Source organism: Aphelocoma coerulescens, chromosome 5 (assembly GCF_041296385.1).
Source record: "Aphelocoma coerulescens isolate FSJ_1873_10779 chromosome 5, UR_Acoe_1.0, whole genome shotgun sequence".
In the NCBI taxonomy this organism is placed as follows: domain Eukaryota; kingdom Metazoa; phylum Chordata; class Aves; order Passeriformes; family Corvidae; genus Aphelocoma; species Aphelocoma coerulescens.
Genome location: NC_091019.1, coordinates 33915968 through 33933357, shown reverse-complemented (window position 1 = coordinate 33933357; position 17390 = coordinate 33915968). Strand labels below are relative to the sequence as shown.

At 39.4% G+C, this 17390-nt stretch overlaps 1 protein-coding gene and 1 long non-coding RNA gene across 10 annotated transcripts in view; one reads left to right on the top strand and one right to left on the bottom strand.

Moving 5' to 3' along the window:
* The window catches only part of RAD51B (RAD51 paralog B), a 393397-nt gene that overhangs the window by 114985 nt on the left and 261022 nt on the right, over positions 1 to 17390 (top strand). The gene's annotated exons all lie outside the window — the stretch shown is intronic.
* LOC138111580 (uncharacterized) lies at positions 1134 to 4452 on the bottom strand. The gene is made up of 3 exons (XR_011151395.1): positions 4160 to 4452; positions 2798 to 3021; positions 1134 to 2005 (listed from the first exon to the last, which is right to left on the bottom strand). It is a non-coding gene; the product is annotated as an uncharacterized lncRNA (long non-coding RNA).

Genomic DNA, 17390 nt, shown 5'->3' with positions numbered 1-17390 from the left:
GGCATTTTATCAGGTTTTTATGAATTGGAGCAAGTGCAGAATTAAATCAAAAGGCTTGGATGCAGAGGGCAGATTGGTCCTTCCTTCCTTTCCTTCCTTCCTCCCTCCCTCCCGTCCTTCTCTCTTTCCCTCTTTCTCTCTCTCCCCCTCCCCTCTCCTTCCCTCTCGTCATGCTGGGGATGGGTGGAGCTCAGTGGTAATGCTAGTGGCTTAGAAACATAATAAACAGGATTTGTGTAGTGTTTCTTGCTAAGAGCCTGCTTGAGAAACCCCTAATCCTGCCTCCCAGACTGATAACTTTCTTGCCCTGAGCAGGGTGAGGAGGACTGGGTGAATTGCTCTACTCTTTGTGTAATGTGTGCTGAGCCCTGCAGAAAGGTAACTAGTATCTCCCCTAGCCAATACTGACGTGTCAGGGCAAATAACACCAAGAGCAACAAGCCTGGCTATTTAAGTGTTGTGCTCCCTGACAGAAAATGGTGAAAGCCGTCATCTTGAATGCACAAATTCTCTCAATTATTTTAATCCTTATTAAAAAGAGTGTCTGTTCCAATGTGACTTTTTAAACTAGGGCCTCTTGCTTTGTCTTTTTTGTGTACACACAGTGCTTAGAAATACATTTGTGCCTGCTTAACAAAGCAGTGCTTGACAACTAATAAAAAGAAGCAATTCACAGCTATTGAGGGATATTAATCATATGGGAGTGAAACTTGATCTTTGTGATTTAAAAAAAATTTTTTTAAGTGGAATATTATATATATGTCTCTTGTGTACACAAGAATGCTTTCTGTGCCTGTTTTGCCTTGGAGACTATATCGGAAGCAGGATTTGAGTCTGTGTTGAAGCACTTCGAACAGTCAAGCTCTCCTTATCTACTGCTGCATGTTCAGTGAATTTCTTTTCTAAAATTTCCCCCAAAAATGTTTCAAGAGAACTCAGATGTACTTAGGCTGCAGTTCCAAGGAGCAAAGTGAGATGATGTACTAGTCCTTTCACCCACTTCTTTGCTCCTCTGACTTACCTAGTTTATGTGTTCACTGCACCTAGAAAAAAAAGATAAATTCCTGGACAGTTTTCTCATTTTCTCCCCTTTGCACTGGCTTCACTGCTTATCTGGTCTTCTGCTGAGCTATTGTATGCACTAGCACAAGAAGAAAGTACATACAGCAAAACAAGTGGTTAATTTTCTGTCGGGTTAGCATGCTGAAGTGGCTTGGCTTGGTTCAGTGAGCAGAGAAGTTAATATGAGCAAGTTGAAACATTTGAGTAGGGATCATGGGAAGAAGATCTCCAGCATTTAGAGAGCCCTGAAAGTTGAAATTGGTTCCTGATGTGTCTGTTGATGCGGCTATCAAAAATGCGATTTTGAGAGTTCGTTATCCTGTGTGAATTTAGTGGACTTACTGAAACTGCAGTCCAGAAGTCCTATCCTATTTTGAAATGCATATTCTTCCAGATGGTATCTTTTTGGTATCTTGCATAATACTATTTTAATTTCATTATTGCTGGCATTTTTCAGATACTGTCAGAGAATTTGGATGACTTGTAGTGGTAACTTTCAAGATTAATAACTGCAGGTAGTTCTGGTATTTGTTGTGGAGCTAATTAAAAAGCTGGATATTACCTCCCTTCCCTGTGCTGTGCTTCACAGCCCCTTCAATGCCAGCCTAAGGGTTTGTGGTGTCATGCAGTAAAATAGTTTACTGAAATAATCAAGACTAAAAATAACCTTCTGAAAAAAACGTGGCATGAGACAATGATGAGTAGCTGAAGGTAAGTAAGGCTGGTGATTTTTTAAGCCTGCTTTGCTGCTGAAACAGAATCATTATGTAACTGCCCTGACAATGATCATTCCTGTCCATAAATACCAAATTGTCTGTGGCAGTCTTTGTGGTGTCTTCACCCAGTGCTTACTGGTGTCCTCTAAAAGGCCACTTCTGTGATGCACTTCTCCCCTTGTGGGTTCAGTTTGGTTGGTGCAACTCTCTCAGGGGCCACCTGTGAGCTGGGTCAAGAAACATAAATGAATCTTAAAAGCCTTTATAGAAAGGAGAAAAGATGGGGTTAGATAGATAAATAGATAAATTCTGACCACTGTCCCAGCTTGACATGTGGTGCTGCAGAAATAGTACTGATGTGAGCTGCTCAGGTTGTCAGTGCTGTACAGGGAAACATCTGTGGAGGCACTGCCTGAGCCTCTGGGTGTCTTTGATAAATGAGAAGGTCCTAAATTCATATGGAAGCATATGTTAGAACTTGGAAGTATTAAAAGCATACATGTGAAACTGGTATATTTGACTGGTTTTTTGCCATTTACTGCCTATAATATATAAAAAAATTTTCTGGCAGCCAAAATGCTGTACACCCAGTTTTATTTAGGTCTATCATAAGCTTTCTGTTAAAGAGTATTTTAGCATGATGAGGAACACAGAGGAACTGCAAAGTGTTGAACAAGCCACATCTTAATCTGTAATGTGCCAGTCAGGCTCTTGTGTTTTATGTCCCCATTCGATGTGGACATTCATTTGATATCAGACTTTGGCCATACTGGACACAGGAAAGGGAGCAGTGAACTTTGCAGATCATAGAACAGTCTGGGTTGGAAGGGACCTTGAAGATCATCTCATTCCAACCCCCCTGCCATGGGTAGGGCACCTTCCACTAGACCAGGCTTCTCAGAGCCCCATCCGACCTGGCCTTGAGCACTTCCAGGGACGGGGCATCCACAGCTGCTCTGGGCAATGTGTTCCAGTGCCTCACCACCCTCACAGTAAAGAATTTCTTCCTTATATCCAACCTCTTTCAGTTTAAAGCCACTCCCCCTTGTCCTGTCACTACATGCTCTCAAAAAAAGTCTCTTTCCAGCTCTCTTGTAGCCCCCTTTAGGTACCGGAAGGTGCTACAAGGTCTCCCTGGAGCCTTGTCTTCTCCAGGCTGAATGACTCCAACTCTCTCAGGCTGTCTTCATAGGAGAGGTGCTCTAGCTCTCTTATCTTCTTTGTGGCCTGCCTCTGGTTTGCTCTAGCAGATGAAATCAGAAATTAAAAGACAGCTAACAGAAATTCAGTATTTCAGTTAGGGTGGAAAAACAGACTTTTTCTAAAATCTCTTCTTTCACACCTGAAAAGTAATTATTTTGAATTGCTTTTTTAATTAAAAAATCATGTTTTCTTAAGTGCTGTAATTATTCTGTGTCCAAATTCTGCACTTGGCAAAAGTAACATTTCCCATGAGCATGGGTGTTAATTGTCTTCTATCCACATCTCAGTGGCATTGCCTGCTACATTTTCTCAGAATTTCACGTGTTTGTAGCATTCTAATTTCTGCCCCAAACTGTGCTGTGATGTTTGTGACTGTAAATATGCAGTGCTTTGGCTTCAGTTTTGTTTAATGGCCGTTTCTATGGATCTGTGTTTGTTTAAAATAGTAAAGATTGACTCAACATATTACACTGAAAATTATTAACAGTTAGTCTGTAGGCCATTACATCAGGAGGAAACCAAAGCACGCTTGGAGAGCACTTACTTTTTTTCTCTCAGGATTGCTGAAATACAAAATACAGCTGTTCAGCAGTGCACATAATATTTGCTAGCAGTACTAGAAGAAAAGGAACAATACAGGAGAAATGCAATACTGAGTAAAGCTTCAATTTTCTTTTTAATAGAAAAAACTGTTTGTATCTCTGAATACAGATTTTAATAAAAATTAGTAGTGTTAAAATGGGATAAAGCTGTGCATCAGAATTTTGTGAACTGCTCAGAACCTTTCAGTATTGCTGTTTCCTAGTATTTTCTATGTAATAATTATTAATATTTTGTGTGTGTCTGATTCTGGAGTCAGTGTGTGTCACTGAATGCCTATGCTTAATACTTCATTTAAATATCTTAATGTGCAGTGCCCAGTTGATATTCATAGAATACATGGAATGGAAACATTGATTTAATATTAATTGCAAATTGTATTGCTTTTTCTATTGCTTTCCACTCCCACATCAGCTTTCTACATGTAGTTTAGATAAGCACATGGTGGGATGGTCAAAGTTGGAGCTTCTCTTGCAGTTAAGTGTCTTGCATGTCTCTTAGAACCCAAAATTTTAGAGACATCTGTGAATAAGTAAATGCAAATGATGTCCTTTAATTGAAATAGTAAGTAAAAATACCTTAAGCCTCCAGAAGCTGAACTTTTTTGAGAGTATTGCCTTTACTACTATTCCAGGTCCAGTTGAATCAGCTGTGATGTGCATTTGTTCTGAGTAACCGTCTCTTGAAGAAAGAGGTCTGTTAAGGTTAGAAATCAAATTCTTTTCTATTATACTAAATGAATTGCTGCTTTCTGCTTGCCAGAGGCACTGCTTCAAAACAAAAGCAACCCAACTCACAGAGAGTTAAAATATTTTAGTCCTAAGTCATCACGTCTGGCTGCTGAGTGACCTCAGCCTTTTCCTGCTCTGAATCATTGTTGAGAACTCACATGGTCTAAATAGACTGAGGTAGGTTTCAGTCCCAGAAACTGTTTGTCTTTTCATGTGTCGTGGCTAAATGAGTACAACCTTGACATTGTTAGAAAGGGCACAGCTACACCCAGTTACTGTAGGTGTAGTAGCAGATTAACCACTCTAACTACTTTCATGTGTGTAATCTTCCTAATCTTGATCAGGTGGCCATGTTGCTTTTCTCCTGTGGCACGTAGACAGAGCTTGATTGTGGTTTTGATCCTGAAACTGTTTTTATGGTGGTAGGCAGACAAAAAAAAAAGGAAAAAGGTATTGCATACAATGTTAAGAGGGTTAGGCTACAGTTATGGGAAAAACCACAAGCAACATGTATTTGAATTAAAGGAAGCTATTAAAGTGATCCTTCAAGAAATGTCTGAGAGCAGTGCTTTTCATACTTACTCAAGTTAATGTGAGCATGATGCAGTCTGCCTGAGAAGACCAGTACAGTTTCTGGCAGTAATATGTTGGGGAAGAGATTTTGGAAGCAACGTTTTCCTGACTGATGATTCTTGCATTTAGAGCCAAAACCATAAGTTGCGCAATTACAAAACTTACTGGTGAAAAAGCTATTAACACCTTCCCTTACTGTTACCCATTAGGGCATGAAGGAGAACTTGTTTTCTTTTGAAAGAAGAAAGGAGAGCTGGTTTCTCCTGTGGTACTTGTGAGTTACAGTAATCCTAGTTAGGCTGTTTGAATTTGCGAAGAGCGTATATTTTGGTTTTACTAGTTTTGCTTTCTGTTTTGCCAGTAAAGAAGAGCTTAAGAAATTCATTGGTACCTCCTTAGTTGCTTCCAGCTCTTTGTTTTCTTCTACAGGTTTGTGATACCCTTGCCTAAGTTTCATTGTCTCTGAAAGGGAGTAACAGTTTCTCAAACAGGTTTTTTTTTTAGGTAGCTTTCCTGAGCTTATGTTTTCTTGTAATGGGGGTGTCCTCTACTCTCCCTTACTTATACTGTCGCTCTCTTCATGACCTCAATATGAAACATATTCAGGACCTCTGAGATACAGTCTAACAAGCAGTGTTAAGGTCTAGTAAAAGAGTATATTGTAGTGTAACATGAATATATTAGCTGAGTAGCTCTGTACTGTGTTAAGTATGACAATAAAGCTATAGTTTTATCATGCCTGTAGTTTAGAAGAATAAACATGAAGCCCTCAATTTAGAAAATAATGGAGATCAAATACAGTAGCAGTTGCCATTGGAGCTGCATTCATAAGTTGCTTCTGTCATGTGGAACAGCTACCTTATTATGCTCTCCTGCTTTATACTTAGCTTTTTTTTATCCTTGTGATATCTGATCATTAAATGATGTTACTGTCAGTAAGCTACTGAATGTTGTTACCAACACCTGTTTCATGTGACTTTGTCTGCTCTGTATGTAGGGTGGGGGTTTTTTTAGACATAATCTATTTGGAACTAATACTATTTGTATTAGCTGATGTCTAGGAGATACTCTTTATACATATTTCTGTATAAAACACTGTTGTGATTTCACCAACAACATGTGGCCAAGCCCCATGCAGCCACTTGCTCACTCCCCAACCAGCAGGATCAGGGAGAGAATTGGAAGGGTAAAAGCCAGAAAACCCCTGGATTGAGATAAAGACAGTTTAATGTGGAAAGCAAAAGGTGTGCACACCAGCAAAGCAAAACAAGGAATTTGTTCACCACTTCCCATGGGCAGGCAGGTGTTCAGCCATCTCCAGGAGAGCAGGGTCCCATCATCTGTAATGGTGACTTGGGAAGACAAACACCATCAAGTCCAAATGCCCCCCCTGTTGTAAAGTATTTGAACCTTGATAGTGTGCCCCAGCCAAACCGTTTTTAGTTACTTTTACCAGAGCCCTCAGAGTGGGACCAGGCTGGAATTACCCTCACTGGCTTCACCTGGCCTTTCCACCTTCAGCTGCAGCACATCAGCCCCAAGAGGGTTTTTAAGCTCCAGTCTGAAGGTTTGAGGGGAGAGGTAGGATAGGCTTGTATCTGCTTTCTGTACTTTGTTGTCGGGATTTCCTGGACTAACTTTGCTGCTGATCACTGGATGGGTTTTGTTGCTGTTAGCATCTCAACACTGCTTGCCTGGATCAGGAGCCCCACCTGTTAGAGCCCTCAGGAATTCATCAAGGACTGAAAACCAATCATATTATCAGAAAAGTTCGTGTGGAGCTCATGGGCAAAATAGAGAAACCAATCAAGCAATGTGAGATGTCATGCACAGCAGTTGCAGAATGTATATGTACTGTATTATGTAAAAGTTGTAAAATGTATAAGCAAAGTGCATAAGTACTGTGTTATGTAGAAGTTGTAAAAGTTGTTAAAAGTGTAAGTAAGAAAATGTATAAGTAGAGTGATATGTATAAGTAATATAAGCAAGTGAAATGTATAAGTAGGTAGAATGAATAAGTAAGATATTATGTCAAAGTTGTGAGATGTGTGAACACAGGGGTATTTTAAACAATAAGATGCTTCTGCATAATCAGATTGATTCGTTGATCAGAAGGCATGAGTTCCCACACCCCCCTTCTTCCCCCAACTTTGTATACTGAGCATGATGCCATATGGTCTGAAATGTCCCTTTGGTCAGTTGGGGTCACCTGCCCTGGCTGTGTCATCTCCCAACCTCCAATGCACCCCCAGCTTCCTCACCAGTGTGACCTAGGAAAAGCAGAAAAGGCCTTGGCTCTGTGTAAGCCCTGCTCAGCAATAACAAAAATATCTCTATGTTATTAACTCTCTGTTCATCACAAATCCAAAACATAGTCTTGTACTAGCCACTATAAAGAAAATAAACTCTACTCCAGCTGAAACCAGCACAGACATTCCTAAGCCTGAAATTGTAAAAGAAATAGCCATAAGAGCTGTACCCATACTGTTGCTCTCATGTCCCTGTCACTCCCACAATATATGGACAGTAAAGAACAACAGAGAGATGTGGGAACACATCAGGATAGAAGTTATTACTGTATAAACATACTTTTTCTCTCTGCAGGGGCCAAAGAGACCACAGTGTTGGCCAGGCAAGAGGCTGTGGTACAGTGCTGGTGCAGATGTATGCTCTCTGTGACAGTCCATTAGCATAATATATTTTCAGTGTAGAGTGGGTATTTCTGGGAAGGAAATCTGCATTGAAGTGCAGTAACGCAGATTATAAGAGGTTTTCACTGAGTCTCCCATAACCAAATCAAACACAGCCTTCAGTGTTGGAGATAGTAAAGATAAAAGCTTTATGTGTATAAATAAAAGATTCGGCTGGTGCTTTTTGGAAGATGTTAATTGTCATTAACATTTAAGAATATCGTCCTGTACATTTAGTCTGTTAAGTAAGAGAGCACTGGGAGTAGAGAGGTGGACCAGGCCAACAAGTAAAATTCTGGCTGGCTGGCTTCTCAAATACCAGATCTCTTTAATGCAGTCCATGTGTTCAGTGTTGCTTGCCTTTAGGTGGTGGAATTTTCATACTGGGGGAAGTAATGATTTGCAAATAAGTATTCTTTTGCAATTCAGTACTAAGATGTGTGTGTAGGTTTAGCTAGAAAGAACTCAGCCTTTGCACAGGGAACAGAAAACAGTGATATTGGGAGTTACTAGTTTTGGTTTGATTTCAGTGCCTATTTACTCAATGACACAATAACCCTCTTTGTACATACACTTCATGCATGAATGGAGGTGTGAACAGGACCAAAAGCAGGTGTTTGTGTTGCAGAGAGGAAAGTTAAAACAATATTTATAGGCTATTCATTTATTATTTATTTGAAGTTGTTTCATAAGATAGAAGTTGAAGTAGAAAACAGCAAAGTCCAGCTTTATCTGGAGGGTTGGTCTCAGCCTTGCTTCAAACCTGCACAATTAAACATGTTCACAGGAGGTGAATTGTTTCTTCTATTAATTTTTAGCTTATTTAGAGTCTGATTCTGCCTCTTTTGTAGTGCCTTATTCATATGTTAAAACTAACTGTGGGTACTCTCCATAAGCTTCTGTGTAATGTAACTATTTGGAATGCAGAATACTCCTCAGGATTGGGTCCTTCAGTGTTGTAGAAGAAGAATCACAAAGCTCACAGACTTGTGCCTGTAAATGTTAGTGATGAGTAAGCATGACCAGCCAGTCAATGGATTTGATGTCTTTGCTTGTCCAGTACTAACTGTTCTGTATGGAAATGCATGAGGCGGGTGGTACTTCAGTTTGTTCTTTGTAACACCCCCTCAGCTTCAGCTTGTTCAGTGAATGTATCTGCCAGCGTGAACCTCTTCAGCTAATGACAATGTGGGAAATAGATAAGTAAAATTTTGGCTGATACATATGACTGCAACATGGATAGGAAGTAGAACCATTTAACTCAACTAACAGCATTGATTTCTATTTTTTTTTCCCTCCCTCCCTTTTCTTTTCCTGGGAGGGGATGTGTTTAAAGTGCTGGTTTATCCAGGAAATTGGCTAAAACTGATATTAGTTTATATATAATTTTGGAGATCAGATATGCTTGTTCTACTTCCAGAAATAAGTTTTTGTGTAGATTGGTTCAGGGGAACAAGGACACCTTTAAGAAAATGATAAATTCAGGTTATTTCTCTTTCATGAATTAATGCTTCATTTTCTAGTGAAAAATTGTTTCATTACTGGTGTGATGTCAGAGATGTGACTCCATGTAAAATTTACAGCCTGATAGTATTAAGAAAGGCAGCCTGACACATGGATTTGTAATTTGGGTATGTTAGGCAGGAATCATCAAGGAAAAAAAAGCGATGGAACCTTCTCTTGTCGCTTATCCATTTGGTTTTTCCAGTAGAAAGAGTAGTTTTAAGATACAGCTAGGCTCCAGAGGGGACAAGCCATCTTTTCCAAGAAGTAGCTTTTAGATTCTGAGAAGCACACCTAGCTTGCTTAACGATGTGAAGGGAGGAATAATTCTCTACATTTAATATAACTTCCCAGTATAAAATTACGTTTAAGGGATTGTTTGGAAAGGTGGCTAGGACTGTAGCATGTTATTTTTTTAAATCCTGTTTCTATGTGCTCTGATTTCCATGACACTATTCTTTAGGGACAGCACATTTGTTATAGGAGGCTAAATTGTTTCCTTTTGCAAAGCCTTACAGGCTCTGAAACTCCCACTGGCTGCTGTCCAGAAAGAAAGATTTGTGGGTTCTGCCCAGTGTCTGCAAATGTGTGGTGATATTTATATCTATTGAGCTGTTTTCACTGTAGCTAGATCTGGTAAAACACTTGTGGCTTTACTGCAACTAAGAGACTTGTGGTAAAGACTGAAAACTTTGAAATTAAGTTTTGTGCTTGAAGAGATGTTCTTACTTCCACTGCATCTGTGATTACTGGGTGGGAAGGAGGACCAGCCTAGTTACACATCAGCCCTCGCAGAGGGGGGCAAAGTCAGCAAACCATTAAAGAAAGAAATAAAACTTCCTTTTTTTTTTGAAAGCATTAAGACTGTTTAAGTGTGCACAAAAGCAGAATATTGTCCCAACTGCGACTTCAAAAGTGATTCACAACTTTTTTATTGGTAGAGTCCTTAAAATCCAGTTCATTCTGCACAACTGTAAATTGTGTTGATTCAAAAGTCTTTCATGTTGGGACTTCTGAAAGAAAAAGCTGCCTTTTTCTTCTTATATTTTTCTAAACTGGTGAGAACAAAAAGAAGGGCAGGTGTTTCACTTCTGTGTGTACTCTAATGTCTACTTTCTCTTTTACTCTGCAAGAAGCTTCCACTAAGAAGGGAAAAAAGACCAGTGACAAAATCTCTTTGTTGTGGGAAGCACTTCCAAGCATAAAAACATTACCAATGTGATGCTTTTATAGAAAAACTTTTGCTTAAATTGTTGATGATTCACTTGATCTTCACTAGAAATATTTTCATGCTATTTACCACTTCCTCCAGATATGGCTTAATTGAATGGTTCTTTCAGATTTTTCCATATGGTGTTCCCTTCCCTTTCCACTTGATATATCATAAAGAAAGGATTGTCATGGCCCCTTGAAACTTTGCCACCTTTGAGTTTGAAAGTCCACAGTGTAATTGGTAGGTAAGGGTACTGTGCAGGCTTGACCTTGTTCCTGCCTTTGCCCTGTATTTTCTGTGGAGTCTTAAATAATAGCAGTGGTCAATCTATCTGCAGGTTTCCTAATTTCTGAAACAAGACATATGGCTACCCTAATATCTCCTGATTTCCATTTTTATTTGAAATTAATGAAGTCTGACTTTGAGATCCTTAGAAAGATGTTTGTATATGGAAATAATTTTCCTTGAATACTTTCTTCCAACTTAACACTTTTCAAATGGATTCATGGCATCAGGTCTAGAAATAAGTTGTATTGGATGAAGCATATGTAGCAGAAGACTTACTGGCTCAGTTGAGTATGTGTGACTGTAACTGGCTGAAGATCCAACTACTAGTGAAAGGATGTGGTAAATTTTCCTTGGATCTGGAAAAAGTTCCTGTATTTGCAACTTTTAAAAACAACCAGGTTGGTATACTGGAAAACATACTGCAGAGAAGACAGTGCTTTATCAGTAGAAATATAGGCTGGTTTTTCCCATAGGCCTCTCAGTGTACAGCTGGTGAAGTTGTAAATGATAGTTATTCTAATTTGCCTTCATTTTGTCCATTTTGTTGGATGTGGCTTACACTATGACTGAAGCCTTCAGTCTCATGCCAGTTGAAAATGGTGATTGGCATTTCCTTGTTTAGTTTCTCGTGTGAACTGCAGAGTGGGACTTCCAAGGGTGTAGCTAAGAAAATACTGAACTTTTTTTTTTTTCCCAGGTGAATAGTTGCAAGCATCTGACATTAGGGTGGAATAGAAAAGTTGTCTTGATTGTGTAACTCCAGCCTTTGGCTGTGCAGCCCTGAGAACACTGAGTGCTGTGTGCTGTTGACTAGATAATGTTGTTGTTTTTAGGCTGTGGACTGCAGACTGACTTTCACACAAGCCAGTGGCATGGGACTTTCCCACACTTGCAACATCACTGGTTTTCCGGCTGTACAACACGTCTTGTGTACAGAAGGTAAACTGCAACTGGAATGCCCCCTGCTGAGGCTGGGCATCAGCTGGGCAGAGCAGTGCACTGCCCCATCAGTGTGTCTGTCAGCACGAGTTGAACATGGTACCACACAGTCATTTTGAAATACACACCACAGGCTTACGGCTGTACTTTCTTTTAGCTGCAGATTCGTAACCTGCTTCTCTCTGGCTTGAATTTCTGGGACATCCTCCTGCAGCAAGTGTGGCTGAGAGGGCATCTGGGAACTAGAGTAACTGGGAGCTGGACCTTGTCTCACAAAGACTTTCAAGTAGACTTGGTCAGATGCGTGAAAGTGGTCAGATTTATGGGTGCAGATGGGGTACCTGGAATATGTGGATGGTACCTGGAATATGTGGATGTTTGTGGTTTAAGACCCTCAGGCTGAGAGCTTGCTGAGGAGCCTGCTCCAGGGGTCTGTGTGTACACGTGGTGTTTGCAGTGGGGCCTTTGGAGCCACTGGTTTCATTTGACTCTGAAGCTAGAAGGGTTTTTTCTTCATTTGCATTTTTCTTCATTCAGCCTTAGAAATGGCAGATACGAGTAATGAAACTTTGATGTAGAACTTGATTTAATCCAATTAAATCTCCTAGGAAGCTTGTCCAGCAGTCAAAGCTACTTTCTTTTGCTTGATAGCATTGCATTAAGTGTTCTGGAAGGAAAGGAATTTAAGGTCTGAACTGTTGACCACTGGAGGTTCTCTGTGGTGCTGGCCTAGGAAAACATTTCCAAGACAATAGGAGAGATTTTAAGTCTCAGTATAGTACTGTATTTTGGGGGGGGGTTATGTAAGAATAAATGTTCAAAAAAGTGTTTCTACTTTTGTCAATCTTGTGTAATCCAGGATCAGTTCATATTATTGATTACTACATATTAACAGACTTGACCTGGGAGGAAGTGGATAAGTAAAATGAATAGTAGAACACTTCACAACTATTTTTGTGGCAGAACTTGCTGTTATTAGTAGTTTTTGGGAGACTGCAAGCCTCACTGCAGACTATACTATACCAAAAATAAAGGTGAAGCATCATTATTATTATTAGAAGTAGCATGAATTGAGTTGAGTGAATTTATGATATCACGTGCCTGTGTAGGTATGGTTTCAAAGGGCTAGAAAATAAAGGCAAAAATATTACGAGCTGATGTTCTCATCACTGTAGCAGAAGCAGAGCTGTGTTCCTGTGAAGGGTGGTCTGGATGTGTGGTACTTCTCCCCTGCTGTTATAGTGCTGTGTCACTGTGTCACAGCTTCCCAAACCTCATCATATGTAGGTAATACCTTTTGGGTAGCAAGTGCATGATGATGTTTCGTATGCCCATCCTGCCAAGGGATCAGAAAGTTCACTGGTGATTTTTTCCTGGAGCTTTGGAAAACACTCTGGAGTCACATGATGCAATACTTCCACTCTTTGATGTTTATGCTAGCTGCTTTTCCTTTTTAGTAATCAGAGCAGGAGGAAATGTGTGAAATTAGCTGCATGGCAGCAGGAATTGATTAAAGCGAGTAAATTGAATTCTACTCAAGTTTCAAGCTTCTGGGTCAGAGTCACAAAGCAGTAACCATCTTCTAGCTGTTTTTAATTATTTATTTTGTGGCACTTTCCTTGTCCATGAAACTGATATTTACTGTGGGTTAGCCTAAGAAAATTAGTAATGCTATTGAGGCTTTGAGCAGTGTGAACATTAGCAAGTATCTTTTTGTTGTAGTCTCTGATGTCTTTGTCAAGACCAAGGGGGAGGGAGTGAATGAATCAGGATGTTATGTTGGGTCTGTGCAGTCTTCACCTGTAGTTTGCCTTTCAGGTACAACTCAGCTTGCTAGCAACTGGAATGCTTTACCAAGTAATGTCATTTTTCTATTGTAGTTGATATAAATAAGTGTATGTTTGACTTGATGTAAGGCTTTAGAGGAACTCCCTGAGTCTTAGAGCAGCATTAAGCTGTGGGACCCTACTTTTATCTGATTAGAAGTTAGAGCAGGACACTGTGTCTACAGACCATTATATCACACACAGTTTGTCTCATCTGTGGCTGATTTACTTGCCAGCTTGAGGTCTGTGTGGCACATCTTTTTTATTTTAGACTTCACACAACTACACAGTAGCCTCTGATATCTCTGTTTCCATCAAAAAAAAAATTTCCCTTGCATCTCTTTCACTGTAACTCTAAAGGAATCCTGGGATGGATCCCAAGCCTATGTGGTTTACTGAACTACTTAGCTAAGGTGAATTTGAGCTTTACCCTCCACGTATTTTGGTCCTTATCTACAAGGAGGTGGTAATTTTTTTACATAGGAATGGATGGCTGATTACTTAAGATGGGTTGCATTTATGTAGTTCTTTAACTTAATGTGTGGAGCTAAGGCTGATGAATAATGGGTGTGACTTGAAAAGGCAGATGTGTAGAAGTGTGAACGTGTGTCAGCTGGGTATGTCAAACATGCATCTGAGACATCATGGCTTCACCAGGATGGCTGATGGGACTACAAGCACTTTATTGCTGCTGCAAAGTGTGATATCCAAAGTCTGGGTTGCTGATGTAGAAATAGTGCACTGTGTATTAAAGTCTGTGTGTCTACAGTGTTTTGGGGTTGTTTTTCCTTTGGAAATAGTGACACTTTTTTATGTAGATCCACTTCTGATTTTATTGCATTAATCAAGTACCAAAGCTACAATACACTTAAATGTAGCAGCTAAGCTTTAGGGCTAATTTATCCCATATTAGTTTTTCTGGCTTTGCTGTATTCATCCTGGCATCTATCTCTAAACTTCAGTCACTCAAGAAATGCCTTAAATCTAATGTTCAGTAGCTCCTTGATCTTATTACAGATAAAGTTTCTACATGTAGTGTAGAAACTGTGTTAAACTAGAGAATGAGACAAATTATCTCTTACCCAAGAGTAGTTTGGAAATCTGCAAATAGAGGAGTCAACAAATAGAAAAAGACTTGTGTTACTGATGACTGAAAAATATGTTTGTACTAATTCCAGAACAAAGTGTCAGAAGAACTTTAAAATAAAATTTTTCTTTCCATTATTAAAGATGTAAAAAACCTAAAGAAAATGCTGTCCAGAGATCAGGTGGTGCAAATGAGATCAGGCATATTCAGGAAAGCATGCTATAAACAGATTCTAAAGGGAATAGCTAGATATACGCCCTCCAACGTCCCTAGGTTAATGACTGTAGTTGGTAAGGGAGTTTGAGGAATAGCTCAGCCACTTTCTAAGGTATCATGTGCTCTCCTGCTGCCACTATCAGGAACAGGGTGCTGGATTAGATAAACCATTGCTCTGATCCAACTGTGAAGAGAAACTACTTCCTCATCCACAGCATGCAGTGGGCAGAATTGTATTGGAGCTCTCTCCATAGATGTTCACTGAAGGTCTTTTGAAGCAGGATAGATGAGCCGAGTGTGTTGTCAGTCTGTTCATTTGTGGTTGTACAGTGTAGGATGTGCAGCACAGTCTTGATTTGTGAATAGAGTTTATGGGCACTAACATAACACAAATTATATTGGTGGTCTACAGATCTGGATACTGGACTGCTGTAAGGGTCAGCATGGCAGGAGCAAGATCTACTGCAGATGTAAGTGGGAGTGAGAGGGAAGAGTGAAGAGTCTGGTTGTAATCATTAGAGCGCTGTTTTGAAATAAGTCCTTGATCCTGCTCAGACTGGTATTCTGTGCAAATGGACGTTTTTGTAATTAACCTATATATGTTGGTGCCTGTTCAACAGGAGAGTACTGTCCTGACTGTGTTACAGAGACAAGATTCATTTTTTAGTAGACTTAAGCTATAAGAATTTCTCTGGCTTTTTTTTTTTTCCACTCTGTAGAGGCCAGAGGTTAGCAGAAGGACATGGAGAGTTTGGATTACATCTTAAATTGTATTTTGACTAGGAGAACATTTTCCTTTTGAAGTGGGAGTTGTAAGTTTGAATCCAGCTAATATAGGCAGATGCTTGTAATCAGCTTCTGGGAGAGACATCTGCCTTCTGGGCCACGCACAGGGATCAGTACCTGCTGCTGGATCGTGATTACTTGACTAAGATCCACAGGGGATTAGCAGCAGCCTGACCAGTCTACAAACCACATTGTCACATTCTGGTTTTGTGTTAGATTTGAGCACAGTGTTTGATTGAGCACAGTGCTCCTGCTACATTTGTGTATTACACAAGCAGTTATTTAAAACTTGTAATCTAATCCTATATTGTGTTACAAGACAGCTATGGATATGAACTGAAGTATTGCTATACAGGTGATCTTTTCCAAAATTTTCCTGGTTGCTTAAATGATTTTGCAGATTCGGCAGTTCTAATAGCAGTTGGTTTTAATAGTTTCTGTATCTGTACCAGAAAAATGCATTATATTTAATACCAGACACTTCCTAGAAAACGGATAGACGTGACTGAGGGTTGCTGTTGAGCTATAGCCTTAATATCTAAAGTATAAAGGATATCATAATTTATGTGAACTAGATGCTAAGAAATTTTTCCTTTTTGTAATAGAAAGATCTAAGATCTAGAAGCAACCATCAATTTTATTTTTTAGTGCCTCACAGAAAGTGTGATTAAAAAGTGACAAGGAAAACATTTCAACTGCTACTAAATATTTCTTCTCCCTATTGGTTTCCAAAATTCCAATCAAGCATTTATATAATGTGAGATGATTAACTTTGAGAAGCTGTTGAGAAGTTTGTGTCAGCATGCCCAGTATAGCACTGTATGCATTACATTTTAAATCCTATTTCTCTAGAACCACAGACTCAAATTCTGGCAGGGTTATCTTAATCCTCTGTCCTTCCATAGTAGATATGAGTTGTCCAGTGCCCTAAATATCTGCTGGTCTCTCTCCACTGTTTATTTTGTGTCAGTGCTTTTCTTCACCTTGATGGTCTGTTACCATGAGGCATTTGTTGGTTTGTTGTTTATTTTTTTAATAAAATCCAGCTGGTAAACTCTACTCAGTTGCTTTTGGGCATATTCTTTTTTTTTTTTTTGAGGTAAATATAAATGGTAAAATAAATCTCCGAAGTACAGTTCACTGTAGAAGAATAAATAATTTCTCTGTTGATAGTCTTGGTTTTTTACACTCTTGCTGTCTATTGTCTCTCCTCTTAGGCTTTGTTATTTAAAGAAGCTCTGCAGTTACTTCTTCAGTCGTTAAAATTATTTTCCTTTTTTTAGAACTTTTTCCTGACAGGTTGTCACTACCCTTTCAGAACCAACGGGGGCTGGGTGTGCTGTTTGTTTGAAGGCAGCTTCCTTTGTGCTACAGTTATTCTGAAGTGCCAGCATTGCTGGGTATCAGGTTATGAATTTGCCAAATAATCCAGGAGAGAGAGAATGGGGCTGGGACAGAGTTTGGAAGAGCAGTCTCCACAGAAATATTTGGTAGGGCAGTATGGTGGACAATAGGTCTTGGAATATTGTTTTAGAATGTACTGCATGGTTTAAAGGTAGTTTTTATGAAGAAGGGTGAAGCCAAGGCCCAGACTAGTTGCTATGTTAAAGTATTTATTTTAGGGGTTTTTTTACACAGACTGTTACTCATTAAAGTTGCTGAATTTTCTTTACTTATATTGTCCTAGTTATCAAAAGTATGGCTTTTGACGTTTTGTGATAAGCAGTTGGGAAACATGTATGCTCTCGAAAAGCAGCTTTCTTCGGACCTCAGGTGCTGCTATACTTCAGTGATGTTATAGAGCTTATGGTTATAATCGAGAGTCATAGCATCCAGGTGTTAAAAAATATAAAATGTCTATTTATTTTGCACACTTTTTTTAGGATGGAATTCCATTATGTCTTTCATTGAACATCTTTATTGGAAAAATCAGTGCCATTCTCTCTCTTCAGAAGGT